Raw genomic sequence first — 24,933 nt, forward strand, 5'->3', positions numbered from 1 at the left:
GCTCATGGGACGTAACTAGTTTGTCTCTGTAAAGGGATTGTGGAAATGCCCCCCTTGCATTTGGCACATCTGTCTTTTATGTGGAATATAAATAGTATTTAGGATTTTTGCTGGCCCTCTGCTCAACTTTTTGTGCATTCAGATTCTCATCTGCTGACTATAGTGATTAAAAGTAAGTGATTATTGCTGATTTAATATTTTAACTCTGCACAGCCAGCATAGTTGTGGAGACAGAGATGGATTCTATTTCTAATTGTGCATAAACAGAAGAATTTACTGAACTCTTATAATTTACAGGCAACAGGATTGCTCTGCTCTCATTGAGAGCTTGCTTTGGCTTGTGAAAAAGTTATTATTAATGATGATATGGGAGGAACTAAAAACCCAGCTTCACTCTCAGATCACAGGAGGTGTTTGTAGCCTGGCAGTTAAAAACATCACCACCATCTTTTGACTTATAAGCTGAACTTGTCTGGTCTTGAGACACTGAGAGCGAATACATTTCGGAACCACAGCTATACCTCTGTGGAGGTCACTTTTCACAGCAGATCCCCAGTTTTGATGGGGGCACTGATTGCACCTTTACAGTGAAGGAGTGGCTAGGGCTTCCAGTTTTAGCGCTGTCATTTTATTAGAATGAAAATAGTTGTGAAAAATAATAGTTAAGTCTCTATAGGTAGGACTCCATGCCCCTGAACAAGATGCTTGGAAAATGCTGCTTCCTTAGTAATCTTGGCTCTCTATTTTTTTGTGTTTTTTAAACCACATTTTTTTTTGCAATATAGTAATCTATTTGCTTTAACTAGCAAAATATTAAATAAGGGGCTGCTGGTAATGTTTGTATGTTTAGAGAGTACCCTTCTCTTATGTGAAGACAATAAGAGGAGGTATTTAAATGCATGAGGAGCAAAAAAAGCCAAGGAACTTTCAGGTCCTCTAATTGGTGGGCAAGGAGACCTAGTAACTGATGACCTCGAGAAGGCTGAGATATTTAATACCTATTTGTTCACATCTCCACTGGAAAGCTAAGTTGTGAGCAAAACTTAACACAACTGGTATTGTAAATGAGGGGGAAAGAATGGGTTAAAGAATATTTTGTTGGGTTGGTTGTATTCAAATCATAAGGACTGATAAATTCCATCCAGATTACTTGAGGAATTGGCTGAAACAATCTTGGAGCCATTAGCAATTATTTTTGAGAACTTATGGAAGACAGATAAGTTCTCAGGGGACTGGAGAAATACAAACATAGTAGTGGTCTTTAAAAGGGTGAGGAAAGAGGAGAGAGGACCTAGGGAATTATAGGTCATTCAGCCTGACTTCAATATCTGGAAAGATACTGGAACCAATTATTATACAATCGGTTTATAAGCACCTGCAGGATAAAAGCATGATAAAGAGTAGTCACCATGGATTTTTCAGGAATAAATCATGCCAAACTAACCCAATTTTCTTCTCTGACAGGGCCTAGTGGATGGGGGGAAAGTAGTAGATGTGACATATCTTGATTTTTAGTAAGGCTTTTGACACAATGTGACATTTCATAAGCAACTAGAAAAAGTGTAGTCTAGATGAAATTATTATACAGTGGTGCACAAGTGGTTGAAAACTGTTCTCAGAGAGTTATTATCAAGGGGTTGTGATCAAACTGGAATGGCATTTTGCAGGGGTCAGTCTCAGGTCTGGTGCAGTTCAATATTTTCATTAATAACCTGAATTGGAGAATAACTTTATAAAATTTGCAGATGATACCAAGCTGGGAGATACCTCTGTAGCAAATGCTTTTGGAGGACATGATTAGAATTCAAAACAACCTTGGCAAATTAGATACTTGGTCTGAAATTAACAATATGGAATTCAGTAAAGATAAGGGTAAGTTCTTGTTTAGGAAGGAAAAATCAAATGCCTAACTACAAAATGGTGAATAATGGCTAGGAGGTAGCACTTGGTGGATCATAAATTGAATATGCGATTCCACAACATGGTGCAATTGCAAAAAAGGCTAATATCATTCAGGGAAGTATTAAGAGGATTGTCACGTGTTAAACAGACGAGGCAATTGTTCCACTCTGCTTGTCTCTGACGACACCTCATCTGGAGTATTGTGTCCAGCTCTCGACAGCACAAATTGGAGAGCGTCCATGGGGAAAGCAACAAAACGAAAATAGGTTTAGAAAAACCGAACTCTGAGGAAAAGTTAAAAAAATGGAGCATGTTCAGTCTGGGAGAGGAAAAGGCTGAGTGAGGAGGGATGACTTGATAACAGTCTTCAAATACCTTCTGGCTTTTTGTATGGTAGACAGTGACCATTTGTTCTCCATGTTTGCTGAAAGGAGATTAAGAAGTAATGGGCTTAATCAGGAGCAAGGGATATTTAAGTTAGTTATTAGGAAATGATACTTAACTGCAAGGGTGGTTATGTACAGGAACATGCCTCCAAGGGATGTCTAATGATAAGGGTAGTTATGCGTAGGAATATGTCTCCCACAGATTATGTGGAATTCTCAGAACTGGAAGAATAATCAGGACAAAGCCTTGTTAGAGATGGTCTAGGTTTACGTAGTCATGCATTAGTGCAGGTGACTGGATTTGTGGGAACAGAAGAGGAAGAGCCAAATCTACAACTATCTGAAGTGGGTGAGTTGTAGGGGGTCTAAAGAGGATAGAGCCAGGCTGTTCTCAGTGGTGACAGATGACGGAGGAGCAATGGTCTCAAGTTACAGTAGGGGAAGAGGAGGTTGGCTATTAAGAAAAAACTACTTAGATAGAAGGTTGGTGAAGCACTGGAATGGGTTGCTTAGTGAGGTGGTGGAATCTCCATCCTTAGTGGATTTAAGGCCTGTCTTGACAAAACCCTGGCTGGCATGATTTAATTGGGGTTAGTCCTGCTTAAAGCAGGGGTTGGACGAGATAATTTCCTGAGGTCTCTTCCAACTAATCTTCTATGATTCTATTTTTCTAAGTCTGAATGGAATATGGGGGTAAGTGGAGTTGTCAGAAACACAGCATTGATGAAGGTTGTGGGGAGCAAAAACATGATTTGTACAATAGGACGGTTGATTTTTTTTCTCCCCAATTAATGTAGAATTTATTTTATTTCATCTTTTAAAACTGTCTTATGTTGCAATTATTCCTTTGTGTTGATAGAGCCACTCCTAAAATATGTATGTTGGATTGCTGATATGTACTTACTGTACCTGTGAAATCAAAACTTTCATGAATAATTTATCTCTGGCTGCTTGGCAGTCTGGATAGATTATTTAAATCCACAGAGAGTTTCTCGTAAACAGTTGTAGAGTCAAAGGATAAAAAAGCAACCCAATGGCAGTGCATAAAACTACATCAGACGAATAAATGATTGTTTTGTGAAGCTCCTTGTGCCAGTCAGTTTAGGATTTATGTTTTCTCCCAGTAGGTGGTGACAACTCTGCCCCCTGAACCTAACACTGTAACGAGTGTGATGCTGTTCTTTGGTACTTCTTTTCAGTTTAGCATACATTTCTCTGCTGGGTGGATAACTGTGGCAACTCCCCTTCCTTCCTCCCTACCCCATAGTTCATCCCTATCTTCAAAACTAAGCAGAAGACTCATTTGTTCTTTTGTAATAGTGTGGTTGTTGCCAAATTTTAGAGTGTCACTGTTATTTGCTTGTCTCTAATCTGTGGTTCTGTGGTTTCAGCCAGTCATACCAGTGTTATTCAGACAACAGCCCATTGAGTTCAGTGGGAACATGACCAGGGGAAGGAGTACGTAGTCAGACCTCTTTTATTTTAAACTTTTGCAGTATGTTTTTCAGTCATTTTGTTTTGAGGCACTTTGAGGCCCTTGATCATTGCACGCTGAAGGATTAAAATGCATTATTAGTTAGTAATTATTTAATAACTGAATTGTTAATGAGCAGTTGTCCATCAGTATGTGTTGTTTTGTTCCCTGTGAATGATGTTTTAGGTTCTTGTTAATATTGACTATTTTCAGGAAAAAAAATAAATTAGATTGTTTGTTTGTGTCTTGGGAATGGTGTATAATGTCAAAACTTTAGCTGTGAAGTTTGTACAAGCCACACATGCTATAACAGAGTGAACACACGATAATGTGAAACACAGAAATAGGAACGTGAAAAATACTTAAAGACAAAAAATACATTTGCTGTCTGAGAAGTTATAGTCTAAGGCTGTGTCTACGCTACAGAGTTTTGTCAGCAGAAGTGGCCTTCTGGGAACAAAATTCATTGAGCATCTACACACAATGTATTTTGTCGACAGAGTCTCGACAAAACCCAGCATTTGCCTCAACAGTGTTATCCCCCTCAGATTTGAGGAATAACATGACAAAAAGTGCATTGTAGACACTTCTGTTGACAGAGGGGGCTTCTGGTTCACCGGGCAGCCCTGTGTGGAGAGCTTCTGGTCAGCTGTTCTGTTGAGAGAGCGCAGGAAGGCAGATTTTGGTAAACTTGGAGAGCTGGTAGGTAAGGTCCCAAGGAAAGCAAGACCAAGAGGAAAAACAACTGAAGAGAGTTGGCAGTTTTTCAAAGGGATGCTATTAAGGGCCCAAAAGCAAGCTGTACCACTGCATCGGAAAGATAGAAAATATGGTGTAAGACTGTCTTGGCTTAGCTAGAAGAACTTGCATGAGCTCAAAATCGGAAAGGAGTTATATAAAAAGTGGAAATTAGGACAAATTGCACAAAATGAGCTCAAACTAGCTAGAGACATAAAGGGTAACAAAAAGGCATTCTATACAGCTGGGTCTACACTTGCCCCCAACTTTGAAGGGGGGATGTTAATCAGGGTGACAGGAGACTACTAATGAATTGCTGCAGTGAATACAGAGCACTTCATTAGGCTAATTCTCCTCCACATCAACTTTGAAGTGTCAAACTTCGAAGTGCTGGCATGCATGTAGCTGCGGGCACTTCAAAGTTCCTGTACTACTTCGAAGTGCTTTTAGTCCTCAAACTTTTGGGGAGTAAAGGCACTTCAAAGTAGCGCAGGTACTTCAAAGTGCCAGTGGCTACATGCATGCCAGCAGTTCAAAGTTTGACGCTTTGAAGTTGCCGTAGGGGAGAATTAGCCTGAAGAAGTGCTGCGTATTCACTGCAGCACTTCATCAGTAATCTCCCATCACCCTGATTAACATAACCCCTTCAAAGTTGGGGGCAAGTGTAGACAAGCCCTAAATGTATTAGAAGCAAGAGGAAGACAAAGGACAGGGTAGGCCCACAGCTCAGTGAGGGGGAAGAAACAATATCAGGAAACTTGGAAACGGCAGAGGTGCTTAATGTCTTCTTTGTTTTAGTCTTCACCAAGAAGTCTGATGGAGTGTCTAACCTAGTAAATGCTTGTGGGAAGCGGGTAGGTTTAGAAGATAAAACGAAAAAAAAGAACAAGTTAAAAACTACTTAGAAAAGTTAGATGTCTGCAAGTCACCAGGGCCTGATGAAGTGCATCCTAGAATACTCAAGGAGCGGATAGAGGAGTCCTGGGAGTTGGGAGAGATTCCAGACAACTGGAAAAGGGCAAATATGTTGCCCAACTATAACAAGGGAAATGAGAAACTACTGTACAGACCAGTCAGTTTAACTTCTGTGCCAGGAAGGAAATGGAGCAAATAATTAAGGAATTCATCTATAAACATCTGGAAGAAAACAAGGCATTAGGTAACAGCCAGGAGGGGTTTGTAGTGAACAAATCATGCCAAACCAATCTGATAATTTCCTTTGCTAGGACAACAAGCCTTGCAGAAGAGGTAGATGTGGTATACCTACAAGTTAGTAAGGCATTTGATATGGTCTTCGTATGACCTTCTTATCTATACACTAGGCAAACGCAACTTAGATGGGGCTACTATAAGTTGGATGCATAACTGGCTGGATAACTCTTCTCAAAGGCTCATAATTCAAAATTATCTGAACAGACTGTAGTGTCCCTTTGGGGGAAAAAAAAACAACTGACAACTCTCTTCAGTTGTTTTTCCTCTTAGTCTTGCATTCCTTGGGACCTGACCTACCAGCTCTCTGGGTTTACTAAAATCTGCCTTCCTGAAATCTATTGTCTCTATTTTACTGTTCTCTCTTATGCCATTCCTTAGAATCATAAACTCTCTGTGATTTCATGGTCCCTTTCTCCCAAGCTTCATTCCAGTTTTAAATTTTCAGCCAGTTCCTCCCTATTTGTTAAAATCTAATCTAGAACTGATTCCCCCCCAGTGGCTTTTTCCACCTTCTGAAACAAAAGAGTGGAGTCATTTAAATCAAGGAAATTTAAATAATGATTTAAGACACCAAAAATCATTAATTTTAAATCAAGTTGCCAAAAGAATCTAAGACTGTGCACAGAGTGCACTTAGTTTTGCAGAAGGCTCTGTTGAACTCACTGGCACTTCTGTTTTTTGAGAAAAATACAGAATGGGGTTCCCTTGGAAACTGAATTGTGCTGAAGTAAAATAGGGAGTAGATTTATGGCATGACCATGCTCACCCAGTATTACACATTGGACATGCGGAAAATGAGAATCACTTCCTGTGCAAGAGCAAACAACAAGCAGTGCTGTGGCAGCTTAGAGACTAACAAATTTATTAGGTCATGAACTTTTATGGGTAAGACTCACTTCTTCAGATGAATGGAGTGGAAGAACAGAATGCAGGATTTATATAGCTGGGGACGAAAGGGGCACAGAAGTTGAAAAGGTTTCCCTGTCACTAGTAGGACCAGCTAATGAAACAAATTAAATTGGGTGTCCCCCATTCCTGTGAATATCAAAGGTGGGAAATTTCCCTTTTAATGAAAAAGGTAGTTAGGGTCCCTGTTCAGGCCCAGGTTAAAAGTTCCAATTTGTCACTGAATTCAAGTTCATATGTCTTCCTCTGTAATCTTTTGGCAAAGTTGTTTTGTAGAAGAATGGCTACTTTTAAATCCATTATTGACTGTCTGGGTAGGTTATGGTATTTTCCAATAGGTTTATATGTATTCCACTACCTGATGTTTGATTTATGTCTAGTCACCATTTGGCAGAGAGACTGTCTGGTTTGTGCAGTGTACATGGCAGATGGGCATTGCTGGCACATGATGGCATATATCACATTATTGGATGTGCAGGTGTAGGACCTCCTGATGGTGTGGCTGATTGTTTACATCCTATGATGATGTTGCTTGTACAGGTATGTGGACAGAGTTGGCAACAGGGTTTGTTGCAGGGATAGGCTCCTGGGTCAGTGTTCCTGTGGTGTGGTGTGCAGCTACTAGGGATATTTTCTTGAGGTTGGGTAGCTGTCTGTAGGAGAGGACTGGCCTGTCACCTATGGTTGGTGAGAGTGAGGGGGTCGTGTTCTAGAACAGATTGGAGGTTGTTGCACTGGAGGGGTTTAAGCTGGAGGCTATCGGTGATGACCGGTGGTGTACTGTTATTTTCCTTGTTAAGCCTATCACGAAGTAGGTGACTTCTGGGTACTTGTCTGGCTCTGTCAATCTGCTTCTTTATCTCCACAGGTGGGTAATTAAGTTTTCAGCATTGGCCGGTACAGGATGCTTCAGGGAAAGGGGCAGTGCAGGATAGCACCACAACAGATAGATATGGAATGACCCGCCTGGAAGGGATGATTCTTCTTTACCCCATGCAGCTAGGATTTGCCTTCTGTCGTTAAGCAGAAGGGTTTGCATCTCTTATAGTAGTTATCTTACCTGGGGTAATTATGGACATTTTCTTTGTCAGTGTAAACATCTAATCCACTTAGAATTCCCAGTGCTGTATAGTGGTGATGAGCTCCACAAATGAGTCCATTGTCATGTAATTGTATTTTCTTGCATTGATTTTAAATTTGTTTCTTTTCAGTTTTACTGGATGGTCCTGCTCTTGTGTTATGAGGAGTGGTAAATCGGAGTGATGAATTTGCTGTTCTAAACCATTCATTATTTAATAGTCTTCTTTCATTTCCCCTCATATTCATCTCCTCTGTGGATCAGAGCAGATGTATATTTTTACAAGGAGCTCTCTGGATGTCTTTTATAAAGACTCACCAGTCCGTGCAGAATGAGCACCTACCTTCTTTGGATGAAGAATGCAGTCTGTCCTCGAAATGTGTCTTGGTTGTGCCTTTGCACCAAATTTGGAAAACTACTTTGTGTTTCTAGGTATTCACAAGTAATTCAGGAAGCAGTAAATGGCCTGGTGTCTATGTGACCTCTGATTCTGTTTTTCTTTAGCTCAGTTCTGTTGAGCACGAGTCACTTGTGTGAGGCTGTGGATGACCTCAAATTGAAGGAGAGCACCAGGAAGTGGGTTTGACTAGTTCTCACCTGCTGCCAGAAAGGGTAAATCCTAGTCCCATGTTGGCCTGGGGACTCTGGGGGTGAAGACAAAAATTCTTATTCGTATAAAATCCCCTAAAGTCAATGCTGAGTTCAGGAAAAGAGTAATCAGATCAAGTTAAGTAGAGAGAGGAAGAGACATGTTTCTGCAGGGGCTTGTCTACACTAGCTCCCTACTTTGAAGGAAGCATGATAAATAAGGTGTCTGGAGATTATTAATGAAGTGCTGTGCTGCATATGCAGCACTTCATTAAGCTAATTCTCCCCCGCGGCAACTTCGAAGTGTTAAACTTCGAAGTGCCGGCTCGCGTGTAGCCACGGGTAACCCGCCGGTACTTGAAGTGCCTGGGCAACTTCAAAGTCCCTTTACTCCTCAGAATTTTTAACACTTCAAAGCTGCCGCGGGGTGAATTAGCTTAATGAAGTGCTGCATATGCAGCGCAGCACTTCATTAATAATCTCCTGACACCCTACTTACCATGCTGCCGTCGAAGTAGGGAGCTAATATAGACAAACCCCAGATGTAATTCTGCTGCTTGTAAATTTACTTTATGCTGTTGTGTATATATCATGCTTACTTAAATTAAATAGCACTGCTTGCAAGCTGATAGAATTTGTTGTAATGTATCGCCCCAACCCCAGTAATAGTATGACTGTTGGACAGTTTAGTCGGCTCTATGAAGTGAAACATTCTTGCACTTTCAATTTTTGCTGCTATTCAGAACTCTCCAAAATGGTTTAGCTGAAGTCCCAAAGCTCACAACTTGCCCACTTGTGATAATCATAGTACAGATGCCTATTTCTGTACGTGGGGTACCATAAATCAAGCTGTCTTAGTCCATCGCACAGCACATTTCATATTCACAGGTTAATAAAAGGCTGAGGATACAGACCATCTTGTGACAAAACCTTATAAAATAAGGATCTACTAGCCTTTCGAAATCCCCCCTTTTAAAATAGCCCCCTATTGTTGAACCTCTGTAGTCCAACACCCTCAGGACCTGACTGGTGCCAAATGAAAGAATTTGCTGGACCACAGGAGGTCAGTGCTGGCCGGCAGCGTTACTAATATTTCTACTGCTTACTGGACTCTTAGAAGACGTTTAGAGGTAACTTAGATATAAATAACAGCACAGAGTACTGAAAGCCAGGGCTGGAGGCTGTAAACAAATTTTATGGGATCATGGGAAACTTGGCCACAGACATGATATATGAACATCTGGCTAACCAAAATCATGCTGGACCATGGATGTTGCTGGATGAGAGATGCCGGACTAGAGAGGTTCAACCTGTATTCCGTATTCTGGTGCAGGAACACTGATGCTTCATTCACATGGTACATATGTAATTCGTGTCAAGCTAGTGACTCCTGAGGAAAAACATTGAGCTGGCGGAAGAACATTAAAGATAGAAAAGCATTAAACCAGAGCATTGTTTTCTCTTCCTATTTTTGGCTTGTTATTTATTTATTTACTGTTTAGTGCCTCTTTCCATATTAATATACAAGAAAGAAGGAAAATGTTAAATGCTATATTAAAAGCAATTATGTATGTAAGAGAGCAGGATTTAAATCTTGTCATTTTAAACAACTTCACATTACATTCAGATTTACCTTTACATGAGGAATTTAATTACTGAATTATTTAACAGCATCATTAATAATCTGGAAGAACAGATAAATGCCACATTAAATTAAACAGCAAGAAGGAAGCATTACAAATAACACTGATTATGGAGAAAATATACAATGGGATCTAGAATTATTTATGTTCCCAAATGGAGATGCTCCTTGTTTCTTTACCATATGCCTAAAACCCAGGACAAAGTGAAATTGTTCAGGGTAATCCAGATGGCAAAAAAGCCAGAAATAATAGAATGAAATGGAGCAGAGTAGAATTTTAAGTTGAATATAAGGAAATATTTTCTTGGGTGAGAGTATGAAATAATCTCTCAAAGAAAAAGTTGGAAATCCATTATACTTAGTTAGATCCCTGGAAAATTGACTGCAGTGAATGATTCTGCATGGGCAGGGGAAAGGACCCTATAAGCTAACATCTTTTTGCATTTCCACTGTATATAAACTGCTTTGGAATGAATGCAACCTCCGAATATGCAAAGACAATTGCAGTACCAGAGCAAACTGGAGCATATGTCTGTATATGTAATCTCAATATGGAGCTTCCAGTTCAGGCCAGGCAGCCCATTGACCCTCACAAGTACAGTCACAGTAATCCCTATTTGTATGAATATATAAACCCCAGTCTCAATTGTTAGAGACATGAGTTGGCCTGTCTTCTCTTATTTGTACTTAGGGTTTATATAAAATATGATTTGGAAGCCATCAGAATTAAAGCTTGGACCAAATTTTCAGTTGGTGTAAATCAGCATAACCAGTGCCTTTTTGTGTTGGTACTTGCTGGTATTGGGTACTGGCACTTTGGCTGCCCCAGCCATGGGATTGGCTGATGGGAGCGGGGGTGGGGTTGGAGGCACAGAGGGAAGTTGGCTGAGTACCGGTACCTCTTTTTTACAAAACAGGCACTGGGTATAATGTCCTTGATTTGATTAGAGCTGTGTTGATTAACACCAAATAGGACACTAGTCCCTGGAGTGTCTTTATTTCTTTTATCAGAGGGGTAGCCGTGTTAGTCTGGATCTGTAACAGCAACGAAGGGTCCTGTGGCACCTTATAGACTAACAGAAAAGTTTTGAGCATGAGCTTTCGTGAATTAACTCACTTCTTCAGATGCTGGTCCTGGAAATCTGCAAGGCCAGGTATAAATAGGCCAGTGCAAGGCTGGGGATAACAAGGTTAGCTCAGTCAGGAAGGCTGAGTTGTATTGTCATCAGTAGATCTGGAGGTGTGAACTCCAAGAGAGGGGAAGCTGCTTCTGTATTTAGCCAGCCATTCACAGTCTTTGTTTAATCCTGAGCTGAGGGTATTGAATTTGCAGATGAATTGTAGTTCAGCAATTTCTCTTTGGAGTCTGGTCTTGAAATTTCTTTGCTGCAGGATAGCTACTTTTAAATCTGCTACTGTTGTGTCCTGGGAGATTGAAGTGCTCTCCTATGGGTTTTTGTATATTGCCATTTCTGATGTCTGATTTGTGTGCATTTATTCTTTTACGTAGAGACCGTCCAGTTTGTCCGATGTATATGGCAGAGGGGCATTGCTGGCACATGATGGCATAAATTACATTGGTAGATGTGCAGCTGAATGAGCCCACGATGGTGTGGCTGATCCGGTTAGGTCCTGTAATGATGTTGCTGGTGTGTATATGTGGGCAGAGCTGGCAACGAGGTTTGTTGCATGGATGGGTCCCTGAGATAGAGTGACTGTGGTGCGGTGTATAGTTGCTTGTTAGGATTTGTTTTAGGTTGGCAGGTTGTCTGTGAGCAATGATAGGTCTGCCTCCCAAGGCCTGTGAAAGTGTGGGATCATTGTCCAGGGTGGGTTGTAGATCCCTGATGATGCGCTGTAGAGGTTTTAGCTGAGGACTGTAGGTGATGGCTAGTGGTGTTCTGTTGGTTTCTCTTTTATTTCTTTTGTGGTGGTGGTGTGAGTTTTTCTTTGGGGTTTACATTCTCTATTGATATATCCATCTATGCATACAATCTATATCTGCTGTAAAGTTTGTGAAGAAAGAGTCACATGTAATAGTTCTGCCTTTATTTTCTACCCTTGTGGAGCATGATTACAGAAAAATATGTGGCCTTCGTGGATCTCAGCCTCTTGTAAGAAGTACTTTGTCATAATAGGACTCAGAATTCCCACTTATTAAACTCAGGGCTTGAATAATTCACATGATAGTTCCAAGCCCCACCCCCAAAGCCTACAGGTGCTGTCATGCCTCCCAGAGCCACCCTTTCCATAGTGTAAAGGAAAATTATTGTCATGACCGTGCTGTCCCTGAGAATACTAGGGGATCTGGGAGTGTTTCTTTTCCCTGTAGCAGTGCTTTCAGTCAGCCAACACATTTGCAATTTTATAATATGCAGATAGCGAGAAAAGCACATTTTATCCCTGTTCTCCTTCTGCCTCCTGCAGTCCTTGCACCTGATCCGACTTACTAATAAAATACCATTGATCTGCTTCCAGTGCCACTGCTTGCCTGCAGCTCTTTGCCTGAAGTGCTGCCACTAGATTATCATTGTCAACACTGAGCAGCGAATGGTATGGGACTCAGAGGGGATAATTTCTTGGCCTTTCACTGTTTCTTTTTCTTTTTTTAAAGGCCTGGAAGGAAACATAAAATCTTCTCTGCAAAGTTTGCTGGTGACTCACAACCTGCGGGAGCAGGTAAATAATAAAGAGAACATGTCACTGAGACAATGTAATCTGGATCACTTGAGAAGCTGAGGCTTAAATGTGTTTTAAACAATAGGTGTTTTAATACAGGCAGATGCAGATCTGTACATGGGGGAGCAAAGAGACTGTAGGTTGGACTTAAAGGAAGGGGGACTTTTTTCTAGGGAATCATTGACTCTCGAAGAGATTTGGGGTTGGTGGTGCATGAAATTGAGCTCCCAGTGTGTGCAGTGGTTAAAAGGATTTATGTAAACCTTGGACACATAAACAGGGAAGCTTTGATTGGCGGTAGAAAGGTTATTTTACCTCTGTATTTGGCACTGATGTGTTGGCTGCTGGACTCCTCTGTCCAGTGCTGCTCCCCCAAGTCGAGAAGGAAGTTGATCTATTGGAGAGGATTCAAACAAGAGTCCTTAGAATGTTTAATCTTGGAAAACAATAATACCAACCCCTGCTTGCTTTCTTCCCCCCAGGACCCTGCCTCTGGCCACTCGAGTCCAAATCTATGCCATTAATAAGAGCCATCCAGGGAGCCAGGACTGCTTTGGGAAGCCCTGAATCCCTGGGAGGTGCACCCTGGAGAGTGGGGACTGGGTCAGGCTTACTCTCTGGCAACCCTGGTCCTCCACCCAGAGCAGGTGGAGAAGCTGGGGTTCCCCACAGTGGACCAGCTCCTGGGCAGCTTTTCCCTGGTTTCAGCTTCTGGCCTGGCAGGGGGAAAGGCCTTGACGGTAAGCAGAGGAGAAGGGGATCAGCCACGAAAGGGGCCAAAGCTCCTGCCTGTTCCCTTCTTTTGTCTTTTGAAAAGGTGGCCACAGAAGGTGGAAGCAGCTGGCTGATGGATCATCTGCTGAAGAAAGCTAGGGAAGCCTGAGACTGCAGAGCCACTGGATTTTTGTGGGAAGGCATGTCCACACAGGCAAGTTGAACGAGAAGTCCTGTGGCACCTTATAGACTAACAAGCTGTGTCTCCACTACAGTTTTGTCAACAGAAGAGGCCTTCTGTTGACAAAACTAGGGAGTGTCCACACTACAAGTGCGTTCTCTCGAGAATCTGTCGACAGAACACAGCCTTTTTCCTGGCAGAATTGTGTCTTGAAAGTTTGAGGTGTAGCACCTCTGCAGCCAGATTCTGTCGACAGAAAAAGGGTAGACACTCTGGGGGGTGGGGCAGGGGGGCTGTGTTGACAGAGAGGGCTTCTGGTTCACCAGGAAGCCCTGTTTGCAGAGCTTCTGGTTGGCTGTTTTGTAGACAGAGGGCTGGGCAATATGGCCACTCTCTGTTGATAGAGGGCATCGACGGAGGAAGCCCCGTTAGGTGTGGATGTGTTCTGTAGACAGGTTCTGTTGGGAAATATCTGTGGACAGCAACTTCTGTAGACAGAACTCTGTAGTGTAGACACAGCTACAAGTTTTTGTGGGCAAAGACCCACTTTGTCAGATGCATGTCAGGCAAGTTGGTGTAACAGCACTGACATAGTGAACCTTCTGGAGTTAGGCTAGTATAATTCCCCAACTGGACGTATTTTTGCTGTGACAAGAATGGCCTTTTTTTGGCTTAGCTTAAACTCTTTCCAAAGCAACATAAGTTAAACCCAAAACAGGCTACTCTAATACCAGACAAGTGTCCACAGGGGAGTTACATTGAAATTACTAGAACTTTCAATTCCCACTGGAAGAACTTTTCCCTAAGCATTGTGCATGGATAGAAAGGACTTGGTGATTACTCCTGAATTTGTAATCAATTTATGAAATAGACATTTGGGCTTCGAGTGAAGGCTCAGAACCACTAAGCCATGGTGATCTGCCCCCAAACAAAATGAATAGTCAAGGAGCTTCTGCAACAAGACTAACTCACCTGCTTTTAAAGTGAAATTAAATGTTCCCCAAAGGGCTTGGATTGACAGTCCCTGAAAAATGCAGTGCTCTTTATTCATGGAACAGTTGCAGCAAGGGTGGGATCATGGCAGGGCAAGCTTTCCCTACATTGCCTCTGCCAGCATACTTACCCCTGCCCTGGAGATGCTAGTTAGTGCTAGCTCTGATGTTTGTGTTATAGGTTGGACAATTTGTTGCTGGTCACTTCAAAGCTGGGATAGATTTGCAGAGGGAGCCTGGAGAGCTCTTGTACTCCCTACTGGCAATGCTTCAAGCTTTCCAGGCATGTTGAATAGTGACACAGAGATAGCCCTGTTAGTCTGTATTGTGTCAGAACAAAAAAGCAATTAAGTAGCACTTTAAAGACTAGCAAAGTAATTTATTCGGTGATGAGCTTTCGGGGGACAGACCCACTTCTTCAGATCTGGAGAAGTGGGTCTGTCCCCCGAAAGCTCATCACCGAATAAATTATTGTGTTAGTCTTTAAAGTGCTACTGGACTGCTTTTTTATTTTGAGCTTTCCAGACACTAAGAACAGTGGAAGAGGGATATCTGGATATGGCATTTACTTCAGCCAAGCGGTGTTCAATGTACTTTACAGTTCCTTGCAGTTTATAAACCTTAGCTTGGGTGTCCTGTTCCACATGGTTCTAACTAGCTCCCAGCTCTGTCTGGGAAGCAGTGTGCTCTGGGCTGGTCTCTGCTCTGCATGGAGCTCAGCTGGAACATGGGTTGGTGAGAAAGATGGCACCTTTGGAAGTGCTCATCACAGACTGCAATGGCCAAGTTTCAGAGGGGCCTTGGTAGGGAGATGGCTTTGCTGTCTAGAATTCTGTACAGCATAGCAGGAGAGGGTTTGCTCTCTGCCCCAGCAATGCTGGGTCGGGAGGGTGCTCTAAGCAAAGGGAAGGCCCAGAGGGAGAGAAGGAAGAACTCTGCACCAAGGAGGAGGAGCCTAGAGGGAGGCTGTTTCTCCCACATGGTAGGAGAGGTTAGGGAATAAGTTGGTGGAAGTGCCTACGCAGCAGGAGGAGGGGCACAGAAATTGTGCATCTCCATGAGATTCAGACCCATCCTGCAACAGGAGCAGCAGCCTAATGGCTGCCAAGGAGAGACCTTTGGAGCCCGGTCAGCTGTGTATTGTTAGGTCAGAGTGTTGTTTGGGGCCGGGACACATTTTACAATGTGCAAAAGCTGCTGTGACAACAAAACCTCCTGCTGGTTTGTTCTTTCCTTTATGTAGGGAATTAGCTGCTGAAGTGTCAGGAGGTAAGAGAAACTAAGTTAATTGAAATTTTCCCTGCGCCTGACTAACCCTCTAAGTGTGTAGCGGCGGAGTGAGTGCTGATCAAACGCAGCCTTTTCCAGTCTAGTTTCTCTGAAGCTGTGATAATTATTTAAAGGCTTTTCCCATGTGCATTTGCTTGAACTGAGTTATTTCCAGTTCTGGTCACTGCTGAGTGTGCACTAGGGTGCCAGGTGAGCAAGCCTGGTAGAAGAAAGCTCTGCTGCTTCTAAGGCTGGAAATGGCTTTATTAGATGTTCAGCAGAGCTCTTTATAAGCTCTCTAAAGAGGCCATTTATCAGATGAAAGCTGGACCTATCTAGAGAGCCCTAAAGTAGTATCAGGATGGTAGTGAGGATTTTGATGATTTTTTTTTCCATTTTACAGCATCTAAACATGCTGGGTGTTTTATATCCTCTGTTCTGGAGAGCTGATGCTTTTTTTTTTTTTTTAATGTCTGCATAGCCCCATTGAAGTTTGTGTGACTCTGTGGCACAAAGGTTCTGCCTGCATGGAATGATTTGAATGGTTAGGGCCAAATTTTATAGATGCATTAATGACTGTGAGCAGAGAACATGAGAGATGCGGTACGAGGGAGCTCAAAGTTTACACAAGTAAGACTGTGGCTTTTTAGGTTTCTTATGTGCACACACTGAATATGACGATACTGCTTGTGCTATTTTATCAGGTAGTTTTAGGTGCGGGGAGCTGGAAGTGAAGTGATAGAAATGAGGGTAGTGGAAGTTTCTGTGGCGGGGCAAAGGAACAAAGCAGTATGTGGTCCTGAAGATCATAGAGTAATCTTGGCAGTCACTCAATAATACTTAGGACATCTTCATGTCACCTTCCTATTTGTGAGTCCGTTGACAGCTGATTAGCCAGGTTCTGGAGTCACAGATCTTATCACAGAAGGGGCAGGTGTTAGTAGCTGTTGGAGGGTCATGAGGCAGTTTATGATGCTCTTTTTTTCTTCTTTGCCTCTCCTTGTCTGCACTGCAGCGGGACCTCTCATTGTGTCCCCCCCCATGGTTTACTGCTCTCCACTGGGGATGGTCTTGGGCCAGGTTTCCCAAGTGCTGACACCAATGCTGCACTTTCTGATGTGCAACTTCAGGATGTTCCTTATATTGCTTCTGCTGGCCCTCAATGCTCCTCTGTCCTTCCTCCAACTCGGAAAACAGAATCTGTGTTGGGAGGTGCTGATCAGACATCTGAACCACATGTCCACTTCAACTAAGTTGTTGGTGAATGATAATGGCTTCAATGCTGGTCATGTGCAGCTCTTCCAGGATGATATGGTTCACGTGCTTATCCTCCCCAGTGATATTTACGATTCTCCTAAAGCAGCATTGATATTTTTCAAATGCCTTCATATGATGCGTGTATGTTATCCAAGTTTCTCATGCATACAGTAGCATTGGAACAATCACTGCATGCTATACAAGGAGCTTTGTCTTGGGGTAGATGTCCTGGTTTTCAAAGACCCTTTTTCTCAAGCAGGAAAAAGGAATACTTGCAATGCTCAGATGATATCGGATTTCTGCATCAATGTCTACTTCAGCAAAAAGATGACATCGAAGGTATGGAAGTACTGCACATTTTTCCAGCAGTTTTCCATTGACTTCAATAGAAGGTTCATGAGATTGCTTCATCAGCCTTCACTAATGGGACACCTTGGTCTTTTTGATGTTTGGTGTGAGGCCAAGATTCTTGTACGCTTCAGCAAAGGCACCTAAGATGGTCTGAAGGGCTGTGGGAGAAAGAGCAACAATCATATTGTCATCTGCATACTGGAGCTTCATGATTGAGGTCATGGAGGTCTTGCTTGTAGCCTTTAGTATTCTGACATTGAAAAGCTTCAGATTCATTCTACTGACAATCTTCACACCATCTGGAAGCTTGCGATCAAGGAGGTGAAGGGGCATGGTGATGAAAATGCAAAACAGTGATGGGGCAATGATGCAGCGTTGTTTGACACCTGTTTTGACCTCAAAAGGGTTTCTTTGAGATGCGATATTGCTCAACACTTTGTCAGTCATGTTGTCATGAAGCAGCCTCAAATGCTGATGAATTTTTTTGAGACAGGTGATCTTTGAGAGGACGGTCCACAACATGCTACAATGGACTGAGTCAAATGCTTTGGTTAGGTTGATGAAATTCATGTATAAGGCTTGGTTTTGTTCAAGGTATTTTTCTTGCAGTTGCTGGGCAGAGAAGATCATGTCCACTGTTCCTTGGAAAGGTCAGAAGCCACACTGGGATTCTGGGAGAATTTCTTCTGAGAGTGGCAGGAGTCAGTTTGCAAGGATTCAAGCTAAGAGTTTCCATGCCAATGCCAGGATGAAGATGCCACAGTAGCTTCCACAGTCAAATTTGTCACCCTTCTTGAAGAGAGTCATGATCCATGTGTCTCTGAAATCTCAAGGCATCTGCTCAAGGCATCTTGAGAATCAGGAGGTGGAGGTGCTTGTGGATCTCTGACCTGCTTTCTTTGAAGACTTTGGCAGGGATCCCATCTAGTCAGGGTGCCCTGTTCATCGTTTTGATGGCAGTTTGGACCTTACTCAGGTCAGGAAGTGTTGCAAGATTGTCCTTGGGCAGTTGCTGAGAGATTTGGTCAAGAGATTCTAGGACCACAGTGGAGTGGGCGGTTCAAGAGCTTATTATAGTGCTCCCTCCAGTGAGAAACAATGGCTTCATTGTCTTTCAAGAGTTGGGTGTCATCCTTTGATCTCAGAGGATTAAGTCCATGGTTTTTTGGTCCATAAACAGCTTGGGTAACATTGAAAAAAACTCTTGTATCGTTGACGTGTGAGAGATGCTGGACTTCTCCCGCCTTTTCAGTCCACCACTGGTTTTTCAGAATCCTTGTTTTACATTAGACTTCTGCCTTGGCATATGCTTCTCTCTTTGTTGTGCAGTTGATGTCATTTTGCCAGGCCCTAAAGGCTTTCCTTTTTGCCTCAATCAGGCATTCAGTTTCCACATTGTTCTCATTAAACCAGTCCTGATACTTCCTCAACTGGTAGCCAGTGGTTTCTCCACAAGTGCCAGTGATGGCATTTTTCAATTGACACCAGTGATCTGCTACATCTTCAGGGTATAATGTCAGCAGCTTCCTTTGGAGCGCTACTTGGAAGTCACTTCATGTGATGGGGTCCTTCAAGCCTTGTACGTTGATCTTCCTTCAGATTCATTTCCTCTGACTTCTCTGGTTGGTGAGAATCCTAATCACTACTGTGGATTGAATAAGGCAGTGATTGGTCCAGCAGTCATCAGCACTAGTCATTGCACATGTAAGAAGGACATCACACCAGTCCCAAGCATGGATGACAAACGTAGTCTATGAGTTGCCGCTGCTTCAATCGAAGATGTTGCCATGAGGTCTTACATTTGTTTTTCTGGTGGAACAGGGTGTTCGTGATGACGAGCTCGTGTTCCACACATTTTGTAAGGAGGAGCACTCCACTAGAGTTGCTGTCGCCAACTTCTTCTTTCCCAGTGCTAGTCTTCCAGAGGTCCACATCTCGTCTGAACTTGGCATTGAAATCCCCCTAGCGAACTTCTTCACATCATCTGTGGCACCTAGAGTTGGTGCGTAAGCATTGATCACAACTACCTGTTGGTTTTTTTGGCAAGCTTTAAGTGGAGGGTCGTGAGATGCTCTTTCATTCTGACAAGGACTTCAGATAGGATCTTTGTCCATTTGTTTTTGCTGACAAATCCTACTCCATGGATTCACTTTTCTTCCTTTGGGATTAATCCCATTGCTGCTTCTGTGATCATCAAAGATTGAGAATAATTTTTCCACCTCCTCCTTGTAACATCCTTTTAAGTACTTGAAAGCTATTGTCATGTTCCCTCTCTGTCGTCGTCTTTTTCATACTAAAAAAACTCAGTTCTTTCAATATTCCCTCAGAGGTCATATTTTATAGACCATTAATCATTTTTGTTGCTCTTCTCTGGACCTTCTTCAGTTTCTCCACATCTTTCCTGAAATGTGGGGCTCAGAACTGGAAACAATGCTCTGGTTGAGGCCTAATCAATGCAGAGTAGAGCAAAATAATTATTTCTTGTGTCTTGCTTACAACAATTCTGTTAATGCATCCCAGAATGATATTTTCTTTTTTTTGTAACAGTGTCACATTGTTGATTCATACTTAGCTTCTGACCCACTGTTACCCTTAGTTCCCTGTCTGCATTAGTCATCCTAGGCAGTCATTTCCTATTTTGTAGGTTTGCAACTGATTGCTCCTTCCTAAGTGGAGTATTTTGTACATGTCCTTATTGAATTTCATCTTATTTACCATTGACCATTTCTCCAGGTTGTGCAGATTATTTTGAATTACAATTCTATCCTCTAAAGCACTCACCACCACTCCCAGTTTGGTATTTTCCACAAACTTTAAGTGTACTCTATATGCCTTTATCTAAGTCAGTGATGAAGTTCTTGAACAGAACCAGTCTCTAAACTAATCCCTGTAAAACCCTACTCGTTATGTCTTTCCAGCATGACTGTGAACTATTGATAATTACTTTCCGAGAATGGTTATCCAACCAGTTACACACCTATCTTATTGTATTTATCTAGTTTGTTTATCAGGCGATGCGAAACAGTATGACAAGCCTCACTAAAGTCCAGATATACCACATCTACCACTTTCCATTACCCACAAGGCTAATTATCCTGTCAAAAAACTCTATTAGATTGATTTAACACAATTTGTTGTTACTAGTCCATGCTGATTGTAACTTATCAGTTTATTGTCTTCTAGATGTTTGTAAATTGATTCCTTAATTGTTTGTTCCTTTATTTTTTCCTGGTATAGAAGTTAAGATGACTGGTCTGCAATTTCCTGCGTTGTTCTTATTTTCTTTTTATAGACAGGTAGTATCTGTTCCCCTTTCCAGTCTTCTGGACTCTGTTTTGCATTCTATCACTTTTCAAATATAATAGGTAATTGTCCATGCTGTATCTGCCCTGGGATAAGCTCCACTTCAATCTCTAGTCATGGTATGAAAAGTATTCTAAAAAACAAAATGACCTGTGAAATCTTGGTTTTGAGAATTGCATACAGGTGAGATGAAATACTAACAGGCATAGTGTAAAAGGAGGTTGATGTAAGAGAGGAGAGTAAGGGAGTGGGTGTGAACTTCATGGCCATACATATTCAAGGTTGTCAGGTAACCCCTTTTGTTGAGCATGAGGTCTGAGGATCGTTAGGGGGGCATTCCCATAACTATATAGGCATATGCCAGTGCTGTGCTGAAAATCCAGGTTGGAAATTAAACAGGACACCTGGCGTGTTAACAGATACCATTTTAAGGATCTCTGGGATAATAGAAACAATTGCACCAGAGACTGTTTCAGAGGCAGTGTGCACAGAATAATTATAGGGTGGCACTTTATTTTCTGGGCAAGACTAAGTTTAACAAAACATTTGTCATTATCTTTCTCAAACTCTGGTGTCCATCAATGTCTTGTATTCAGGAGGTGGTAGTGTGACATTTCCACTAAGTCCCGGTAAAGCATCAGTTCCATTACTGCTTTGGCGGTCCAGTCTTTCTAGCTGGTTCCGTGACTTCTGTATTTGAGTTTGAACGAGAGATTGTGTGGTTGTAACTTTCTATGTATGTTATACCATGGCCAGCTAAACAATGTGGTCTTTCTTTTCTTTTACATTTATTAAAGGCAATACGTGTAGTGTTTTGAAGAGGGCTGGAAGTAATTGCTGTAAAAAAGATGTTTTCAGGTAACTGGCTGGATTTTGGGTACTTGGTCATGTAATAAATCTTTATTGGTAGAAGAGTCAGGTTCTTGGCAGAGGGAAGAGGAACTGACCCTTTGGGAAATATTTCTATCTGGTGGCCTTCATTTGTTACAATAATGCTTGCAAATGAAATCCTGGTCACTAGGGATCCCATGTTTGTCTGAGCTTGTCTATTTGTGTAGTATCTTTCTTATCTAAACATTTTTTTTGAGTTTTGTAGAGATTTGTGTATTGGGAAATACAGAGAATTTCCTTGGGATAGCTTCATGTTTGCTAATATATCTTGGTGTTAGATGTGTCACTTAGGAAATAATATTGCCAATGTCTGCAGCAGCAAAAACCTCTTACAACAAAAAAAAAATTGACATAACAGTGTTTCTGTTAACCTTTTTGATGAAGTTGCTGCTGATGGAAGGTGCTATATTGACGGTTGTGAAGACCAGCAATGTCCTCTGTTGACAATAAAAAAAGATCTGTTGGGTATTGCAAACTTCCCCTATATGGCCCCACTGATGTGCCTCCCTCCTAATCTGCAGGGATCACCTCCAGGACTCAGGAGTGAATTCAGGAATCATGACTCAGAATCTTTGGCAATCTCTGCTGAAACTGCCAAGGCAGGACTGGTGCTAATTGTGATGGTAGTTTTTTGTGAAGCAAACATCCTCATTTAGAACCAAAATAAGGTTACTGCTTTAGTTTTGTGGGTTGGGACCTGATCCTTTGAATTCAGTGAAAACTGGATGCATTTTTCTGTGTCCAGTCATTGACATTTGACACAATAAACATCATAATATTAATTTGTGGTGCTATATCATGTTTGATAGTAAGACAATGATAATGGTGATGATTAATCCCAAATCCCATGTGAATCAATGCACTAGAGAGGAAATTCTCCAAAATACCAGTTTCTAGTTTCCAGTATTTCCAATATTTCCATTGTCAACTTTGGAATCGCATTTTGTGAGAAAATGCTGAACCTGCTGTATAGTTACAGGTCATTAGAGCGGAGAGACATTAGAAAACATGTTCACAGATGCTGATTACCCATGAAGGTCTTTCTGAGAAACGTTGACGTTATGATCATTAAGCCCTCTGAAAATCAGGACCTTGGAAGAGATTTGCAGCTAACCAATGGCAGGGCTGGGAGAAGAACTCTGGTTTCCTGGCTCCCAGCTAGTGTCCTGCTGACTCAGTGATACTGCTAGCTCACAGGGTTTGACGTGCCATTTTGATGTTGAGCAGATGCTTCATCCTCGGTATACCTTTTAACTAGTGATCCCTCCTTCCAGAAGAATGAGGGGTAACCTAGGCTAGTGAGAGGGCTGCCTGAATGGCTCCCTCTTCATCTCAGTGGACCACAAGATTGTTGTAACCAAGACAGTCTCCTGGGAAGGTAGGTTTGCTAACTGCACTTACATGCTTAGAATTTGCAGGTGTACTGATTGAACCATTGCAGCACTTCAGTTGGATGCAGAAACGGTGACTGGATTGCACAGTGTTGTGTGTAATCATCACACAGCTCACTTCACCTGCCTTTGCTTTATGTGTGTGCCACTTTGGTAATAACAGTAGGCAAAAACTATGATTACAAACACCAGCAGAATCTGGCAACCCCGTGCCTGAGCAGTGGTAAAACAACATGCCCTCAGGTTGCCCTTCACTGTTCTAAAACCAGCATTGCTCTTTGACTAACTGGTTATTATGACAGAAGGGAAAGAACAGGTTAAGAGGTATTTGGAGCAGCTAGATGCACACAAATCCATGGGTCTGGATTTCATGCACCCAAGAGTACTGAGGGAATTGGCAAATGTCTTTGCAGTCTTTCAACATTATCTTTGAAAACTCATGGAGATTGGGAAAGGTCCTGTATGACTGGAAAAATGCAAATATAGTGCCCATCTTTAAAAAAGGAAAGAGAGACAATCCAGAGAACTATAGACCAGTCAGTCTTACCTCAGTCTCCGGAAAAATCCAGAGGGGAGGGTATCCTCAAAGAATCCACTGTGAAGCACTTGGAAGAGGGGAAAGTTATCAAGAGTAGTCAAGATGGATTCAGCAAGGGCAAATCATTCCTGACCAATCTGATTAGCTTCTCTGATGATGTAACTGGGTCTGTGCAGATGGGGGAAGTGGTGGACATGAGATATCTTGGCTTTAGCAAAGCTTTTGGTGTAGTCTCCCACAATATTGATGCCTGCAAGTTAAGGAAGTATGGATTGGATAAATGGACTGTAAGGTGGATAGAAAGCTGGCTAGATAAGTGGACCCAATTGTTCTACGCTTGGGTGGTGGCTGGTTTCAAGTGGAGTGCCCCAAAGATCTATTCTAGGGCTGGTATTGTTCGACATCTATATTAATGACCTGGATGGGGGGATGGATAGCATCCTCAGCAAATTTGCAGATGACACGAAACTAGGGTGGGGGAGGTAGATACACTGAATGGTAGGAATAAGGTCCAGAGTGACCTAGACAAATTGGAAGATTGGGCCAAAAGAAATTTCATGAGGTTTAACAAGGACGAGTGCAGAGTCCTGCACTGGGGTGGAAGAATCCCAAACATTGTTACAAGCTGGGGACCGACTGGCTAAGTAGCAGTGCAGCAGAAAAGGACCTGGGGATTACAGTGGATGAGAGGCTAGATATGGGTGAACAGTGTGTTCTTCTAGCCAAGAAGGCTAGTGGTATATTGACTTGTGTTAGGATGAGCATTGCCAGCAGCTATAGAGAAGTTATTATTCCCCTCTATTTGGCACTGGTGAGGTCACATCTGGAGTATTGTGTCCAGTTCTGGGCCCCCCCCCGGTACAGAAAGGATGTGGATGCATTGGAGAGGGCCCAGCAGAGAGTAATGAAAATTATTATGGGGCTGGAGCACATGACCTGTGAGGAGAGGCTGAGGGATTTGGTCTTTTTTAGTTTGCAGACTGGAAAAGTGAGGGGTGATTTGATAGCAGCCTTCAACTTCCTGAAGGGGGACTCTAAAGAGGATGGAGAGAGGCTGTTCTCAGTAGTGACTGGTGGCAGAACAAGGCGCAATGGCATCAAGCTACAGAGCAGGAGGTGTAGGATGGATATTAGGAAAAACTATTTCATCTAGAAGGTGGCGAAGCACCGGAGTGTGTTACTTAGGCCGTGTCTGCACTAGCCCAAATCTTTGAAATGGCCGTGCAAATAGCCATGTTGAAGGTTACTAATGAGGTGCAGAAATGCAGATTCGGTGCCTCATTAGCATACTGGCGGCCGCGGCTCTCCGAGATTGCCGCTTTTCATTGCCGTGCAGCTCGTCCAGATGAGGCTCCTTTTCGAAAGCACCCTGCCAACTTCGAAATCCCCTTATTCCTATCAATAGATAGTGGATAGTAGATTCCAACCTACTGATAGGAGT

The 24,933-nt window shown here is 42.4% G+C and overlaps 1 protein-coding gene across 4 annotated transcripts in view; it reads left to right on the forward strand.

The window, feature by feature from the left end:
• HIVEP3 (HIVEP zinc finger 3) overlaps nt 1-24,933 on the forward strand; it is a 460,559-nt gene that overhangs the window by 105,690 nt on the left and 329,936 nt on the right. Inside the window, exon 1 of one of the 4 annotated variants that reach the window (XM_074976611.1) lies at nt 12,551-12,605. The exons of the other annotated variants lie outside the window; for them this stretch is intronic. The gene's annotated coding sequence lies outside the window, so the exon portion shown is untranslated. Of the gene's footprint in view, nt 1-12,550; nt 12,606-24,933 lie in introns of those variants that run through there. 4 annotated transcript variants of the gene reach the window in all.

Source organism: Carettochelys insculpta, chromosome 24, assembly GCF_033958435.1.
Source record: "Carettochelys insculpta isolate YL-2023 chromosome 24, ASM3395843v1, whole genome shotgun sequence".
Taxonomy (NCBI): domain Eukaryota; kingdom Metazoa; phylum Chordata; order Testudines; family Carettochelyidae; genus Carettochelys; species Carettochelys insculpta.